A 6,442-nucleotide genomic window follows, 5' to 3' on the forward strand; every position below is an offset into this window, starting at 1 on the left:
AGATACAGTCTGTAGTCACCCCTGCAGTAGGAAGAAGGAGATACATCTGTTAGTCACACTGCAGTTGGAAGAAGGAGATACAGTCTGTAGTCACCCTGCAGTTGGAAGAAGGAGATACAGTCTGTAGTCACCTGCAGTAGGAGAAGGAGATACAGTCTGTAGTCACCCTGCAGTTGGAAGAAGGAGATACAGTCTGTAGTCACCCTGCAGTTGGAAGAAGGAGATACAGTCTGTAGTCACCCTGCAGTTGGAAGAAGGAGATACAGTCTGTAGTCACCCTGCAGTTGGAAGAAGGAGATACAGTCTGTAGTCACCCTGCAGTTGGAAGGAAGGAGATACAGTCTGTAGTCACCTGCAGTAGGAAGAAGGAGATACAGTCTGTAGTCACCTGCAGTTGGAAGAAGGAGATACAGTCTGTAGTCACCCTGCAGTTGGAAGGAGATACAGTCTGTAGTACCCTGCAGTTGGAAGGAGGAGATACAGTCTGTAGTCACCTGCAGTTTGGAAGAAGGAGATACAGTCTGTAGTCACCTGCAGTTGGAAAAAGGAGATCAGTCTGTAGTCACCTGCAGTTGGAAGAAGGAGATACAGTCTGTAGTCACCCTGAGGTAGGAAGAAGGAAATACACGTCTGTAGTCACCCTGCAGTTGAAGAAGGAGATACAGTCTGTAGTCACCCTGCAGTTGGAAGAAGGAGATACAGTCTGTAGTCACCCTGCAGTTGGAAGAAGGAGATACAGTCTGTAGTCACCCTGCAGTTGGAAGGAAGGAGATACAGTCTGTAGTCACCCGCAGTAGGAAGAAGGAGATACAGTCTGTAGTCACCCTGCAGTTGGAAGAAGGAGAATACAGTCTGTAGTCACCCTGCAGTTGGAGAAGGAGATACAGTCTGTGAGTCACCCTGCAGTTGAAGGAGGAGATACGTCTGTAGTCACCTGCAGTGGAAGAAGGAGATACAGTCTGTAGTCACACTGCAGTTGGAAGAAGGAGATACAGTCTGTAGTCACCCTGCAGTTGGAAGAAAGGAGTACAGTCTGTAGTCAACCTGCAGGTAGGAAGAAGGAGATACAGTCTGTAGTCACCCTGCAGTTGGAAGAAGTAGATACAGTCTGTAGTCACCCTGCAGTTGGAATAAGGAGAATACAGTCTGTAGTCACCTGCAGTTGGAAGAAAGGAGATACAGTCTGTAGTACCCTGCAGTTGGAAGAAGGAGATACAGTCTGTAGTCACCCTGCAGTTAGGAAGAAGGAGATACAGTCTGTAGTCACCCGCTGCAGTTGGAAGAAGGAGATACAGTCTGTAGTCACCCTGCAGTTGGAAGAAGGAGATACAGTCTGTAGTCCCCTGCAGTTGGAAGAGGAGATACAGTCTGTAGTCACCCTGCAGTAGGAAGAAGGAGATACAGTCTGTAGTCACCCTGCAGTTGGAAAGGAGAATACGTCTGTAGTCACCTGCTGTTGGAAGGGAGATACAGTCTGTAGTCACCCTGCAGTAGGAAGAAGGAGATACAGTCTGTAGTCACCCTGCAGTTGGAAAGAAAGAGATACAGTCCTGTAGTCACCTGTCAGTTGGAAGAAGGAGATACAGTCTGTAGTCACCCTGCAGTTGGAAGAAGGAGATACAGTCTGTAGTCCACCCTGCAGTAGGAAGAAGGAGATACAGTCTGTAGTCACCCTGCAGTTGGAAGAAGGAGATCAGTCTGTAGTCACCCTGCAGTTGAGGAAGGAGATACAGTCTGTAGTCCACCCTGCAGTTGGAAGAAGGAGATACAGTCTGTAGTCACCCTGCAGTTTGGAAGAAGGAGATACAGTCTGTAGTCACCCTGCAGTTGGAAGAAGGAGATACAGTCTGTAGTCACCCCTGCAGCAGAAGAAGGAGATACAGTCTGTAGTCACCCTGCAGTTGGAAGAAGGAGATACAGTCTGTAGTCACCCTGCAGAGGAAGAAAGGAGATCAGTCCTGTAGTCACCCTGCAGTAGGAAGAAGGAGATACAGTCTGTAGTCACCCTGCAGTTGTAAGAAGGAGATACAGTCTGTAGTCACCCTGCAGTTGTAAGAAGGAGATACAGTCTGTAGTCACCTGCAGTTGGAAGAAGGAGATACAGTCTGTGTCACCCTGCAGTAGGAAGAAGGAGATCAGTCTGTAGTCACCACTGCAGTTGGAAGAAGGAGATACAGTCCTGTAGTTCACCCTGCAGTTGGAAGAAGGAATTACAGTCTGTAGTCACCCTGCAGTAGGAAGAAGGAGATACAGTCTGTAGTCACCCTGCAGTAGGAAGAAGGAGATACAGTCTGTAGTCACCCTGCAGTAGGGAAGAAGGAGATACAGTCTGTAGTCACCTGCAGTAGGAAGAAGGAGATAACAGTCTGTAGTCACCCTGCAGTAGAAGAAGGAGATACAGTCTGTAGTCACCCTGCAGTAGGAAGAAAAGGAGATACAGTCTGTAGTCACCCTGCAGTTGGAAGAAGGAGATACAGTCTGTAGTCACCGCTGCAGTGGAAGAAGGAGAAATACAGTCTGTAGTCACCTGCAGTGGAAGAAGGAGATACAGTCTGTGTCCACCTGCAGTTGAAGAAGGAGATACAGTCTGTAGTCACCCTGCAGGTTGTAGAGAAGGAGATACAGTCTGTAGTCCCCCTGCAGTTGGAAGAAGGAGATACAGTCTGTGTCACCCTGCAGTAGGAAGAAGGAGATACAGTCTGTAGTCACCCTGCAGTTGAAGTAAGGAGATACAGTCTGTAAGTCACCCTGCAGAGGAAGAAGGAGTACAGTCTGTAGTCACCCTGCAGTTGGAAGAAGGAGATACAGTCTGTAGTCACCCTGCAGTTAGAAGAAGGAGAGATACAGTCTGTAGTCAACCCTGCAGTAGGAAGAAGGAAATACAGTCTGTAGTCACCCTGCAGTTGTAAGAAGGAGATACAGTCTGTAGTCACCCTGCAGTTGTAAGAGAGGAGGATACAGTCTGTAGTCAACCCTGCAGTTGGAAGAGGAGATACAGTCTGTAGTCACCCTGCATAGAGGAAGAAGGAGATACAGTCTGTAGCTCACCCTGCAGTTGGAAGAAGGAGATACAGTCTGTAGTCACCCTGCAGTTGGGAAGAAGGAGATACAGTCTGTGTCACCCTGCAGTTAGGAAGAAGGAGATACAGTCTGTAGTCACCCTGCAGTGGAAGAAGGAGATACAGTCTGTAGTCACCCTGCAGTAGGAAGAGGAGATACAGTTGTATCACCTGCAGTAGGAAGAAGGAGATACAGTCTGTAGTCACCCTGCAGTAGAGAAGGAATACAGTCTGTAGTCCCCTGCAGTAGGAAGAAGGAGATACAGTCTGTAGTCACCCTGCAGTTGGAAAGAAGGAGATACAGTCTGTAGTCACCCTGCAGTTGGAAGAAGGAGATACAGTCTGTAGTCACCTGCAGTTGGAAGAAAGGAGATACAGTCTGTAGTCACCCTGCAGTTGGTAAGAAGGAGATACAGTCTGTAGTCACCCTGCAGTTGTAAGAGGGAGATACAGTCTGTAGTCCACCCTGCAGTTGGAAGAAGGAGATACAGTCTGTGTCACCCTGCAGTAGGAAGAAGGAGATACAGTCTGTAGTCACCCTGAGTTGGAAGAAGGAGATACAGTTGTAGTCACCTGCAGTTGGAAAAAGGAGAATACAGCTGTAGTCACCTGCAGTTGGAAGAAGGAGATACAGTCTGTAGTCACCTGCAGTTGGAAGAGAGATACAGTCTGTAGTCACCCTGCATGTTGAAGGAGGAGATACAGTCTGTAGTCACCCTGCAGTAGGAAGAAGGAGATACAGTCTGTAGTCACACTGCAGTTGGAAGAAGAGATACAGTCTGTAGTCACCCTGCAGTTGGAAGAAGGAGATACAGTCTGTAGTTCACCCTGCAGTAGGAAGAGGAGATACAGTCTGTAGTCACCTGCAGTTGGAAGAAGTAGATCCAGTCTGTAGTCACCCTGCAGTTGGAAGAAGGATATACAGTCTGTAGTCACCCTGCAGTTGGAAGAAGGAGATACAGTCTGTAGTCACCCTGCAGTTGAAGAAGGAGATACAGTCTGTAGTCACCCTGCAGTTGGAAGAAGGAGATACAGTCTGTAGTCACCCTGCAGTGAAGAAGGAGATACAGTCTGTAGTCACCCTGCAGTTGGAAGAAGGAGATACAGTCTGTAGTCACCCTGCAGTTGGAAGGAAGGAGATACAGTCTGTAGTCACCCTGCAGTAGGAAGAAGGAGATACAGTCTGTAGTCACCCTGCAGTTGGAAGAAGGAGATACAGTCTGTAGTCACCTGCATTGGAAGAAGGAGATACAGTCTGTAGTCACCCTGCAGTAGGAAGAAGGAGATACAGTCTGTAGTCACCCTGCAGTTGGAGAAGGAGATACAGTCTGTAGTCACCTGCAGTAGGAAGAAGGGATACAGTCTGTAGTCACCCTGCAGTTGGAAGAAGGAGATACAGTCTGTAGTCACCCTGCAGTTGTAGGAAGGAGATACAGTCTGTAGTCACCCTGCAGTTGGAAGAAGGAGATACAGTCTGTAGTCACCCTGCAGTTGGAAGAAGGAGATACAGTCTGTAGTCCCCTGCAGTTGTAAGAAGGAGATACAGTCTGTAGTCACCCTGCAGCAGGAAGGGAGATACAGTCTGTAGTCACCCTGCAGTTGGAAGAAGGAGATACAGTCTGTAGTCACCCTGCAGCAGGAAGAGGAGATACAGTCTGTAGTCACCCTGCAGCAGGAAGAAGGAGATAAGTCTGTAGTCACCCTGCAGTTGGAAGAAGGAGATACAGTCTGTAGTCACCCTGCAGTTAGGAAGAGGAGATACAGTCTGTAGTCACCCTGCAGTAGGAAGAAGGAGATACAGTCTGTAGTCACCCTGCAGTAGGAAGAAGGAGATACAGTCTGTAGTCACCCTGCAGTAGGAAGAAGAGATACAGTCTGTAGTCACCCTGCAGTAGAAGAAGGAGATAGTCTGTAGCACCTGCAGTTGCGAAGAAGGAGATAGTCTGTAGTCACCCTGCAGCAGGACCCTTTGATGACCGGGCCTCACCACACCACTTCACAGGCTTCCTGCTCTTCCCTTGCAAAACAGGTTCTTCTTCTCTTTCTGCTTCTGTGACGTACAGTCGTACTCTGGGACGACATGAGAGGAAATACATGAAAAGCATGACTTACTGGTCCGACAGTTAGATTCTTCTTCTTTCTCAGATCTGCACTTTTGTAGGTCAGTATTTTCAGATTTGATGGCATACCTTATTACAGTAACTAAAAGGGACAAATGCACAACTGACTGTGAAAACTAGACGTTGAGAACAATATGAAAATCCCACGTTGCTGATTATAAAGAATACGATGTGAAAATCTGAAGACAACGGTCCCCTTTGTCAAAGCATCTGCTCTCATCTATTTCCTAACAATAAAATACATCTAACAATTGAATTGTTATTATTTGAAATAATACCAGTAAATATCACAACAGATTGTATGGTCGCTTTTTGCAGAAGTGAAAACATTTTTTCCAGTGGTCTCTACATCACACATCTTTTATAAGACTTGAACTGCTGTGAATGAATCAAGGACTAATTCAGGCTCAAGGCTGTCTTATATAAATACCTTTACATAGTAACATAACCCGTTCAGACCTACAGTACATATCACTGTGGTTTTACAGTAATAACTTGCTATTCCTTATAGCTGCCACATGGGGGCGCACTTCAGCACAAACCGCACATCAAGCTCCCAGGCATGAAAAATAAATGTTCTCCTGAACTCTATGCAAAAGCTATCTAGCCAGGCGTAATGTCAGTGTAACGCCTCGATCACACCTACAGCGTCTTTGCGTTTTGGTACACCAGAATTACATTCATTTACAATGGAATGCTGCGCTGGCCATGCAGCTTTGAGTTGCAGTCAGTTGCAGTGTGTTCTGTGTTCAGTGTTCTGTGTTCTGTGTTCTGTGTTCTGTGTTCAGTGTTCTGTGTTCTGTGTTCTGTGTTCAGTGTTCAGTGTTCAGTGTTCTGTGTTCTGTGTTCTGTGTTCTGTGTTCAGTGTTCTGTGTTCAGTGTTCAGTGTTCTGTGTTCTGTGGTGCATCAAACTGTACGCGTAGACTTGACAGAAATAGCAGCAAAAGGTGAATGTTTTGTTTTCCACATATCCAGTAAAAATGTTGAATTGCATAATGAAAAAGCATTTTTGCAATGCCGTTGTTGGTCTGATCCAGGCATTCTACTTGTTATGGTAATCACACCCTGTTTGTGAGGAACGTTAAGGACAACAAACTGGTCCCTTGGTTTCATCTTAACACTTGACAATGATGTGTCCAAAATGACACCATATTCCCTATCAGGGGAGGCTCCTCAGAGGAGGAAGGGGAGTCTCCTCAGAGGAGGAAGGGGAGGCTCCTCAGAGGAGGAAGGGGAGGACTCTCAAGAGGAGGAAGGGGTGG

This window comes from Salvelinus sp. IW2-2015, unplaced genomic scaffold (genome assembly GCF_002910315.2).
Source record: "Salvelinus sp. IW2-2015 unplaced genomic scaffold, ASM291031v2 Un_scaffold3512, whole genome shotgun sequence".
Lineage (NCBI taxonomy): Eukaryota > Metazoa > Chordata > Actinopteri > Salmoniformes > Salmonidae > Salvelinus > Salvelinus sp. IW2-2015.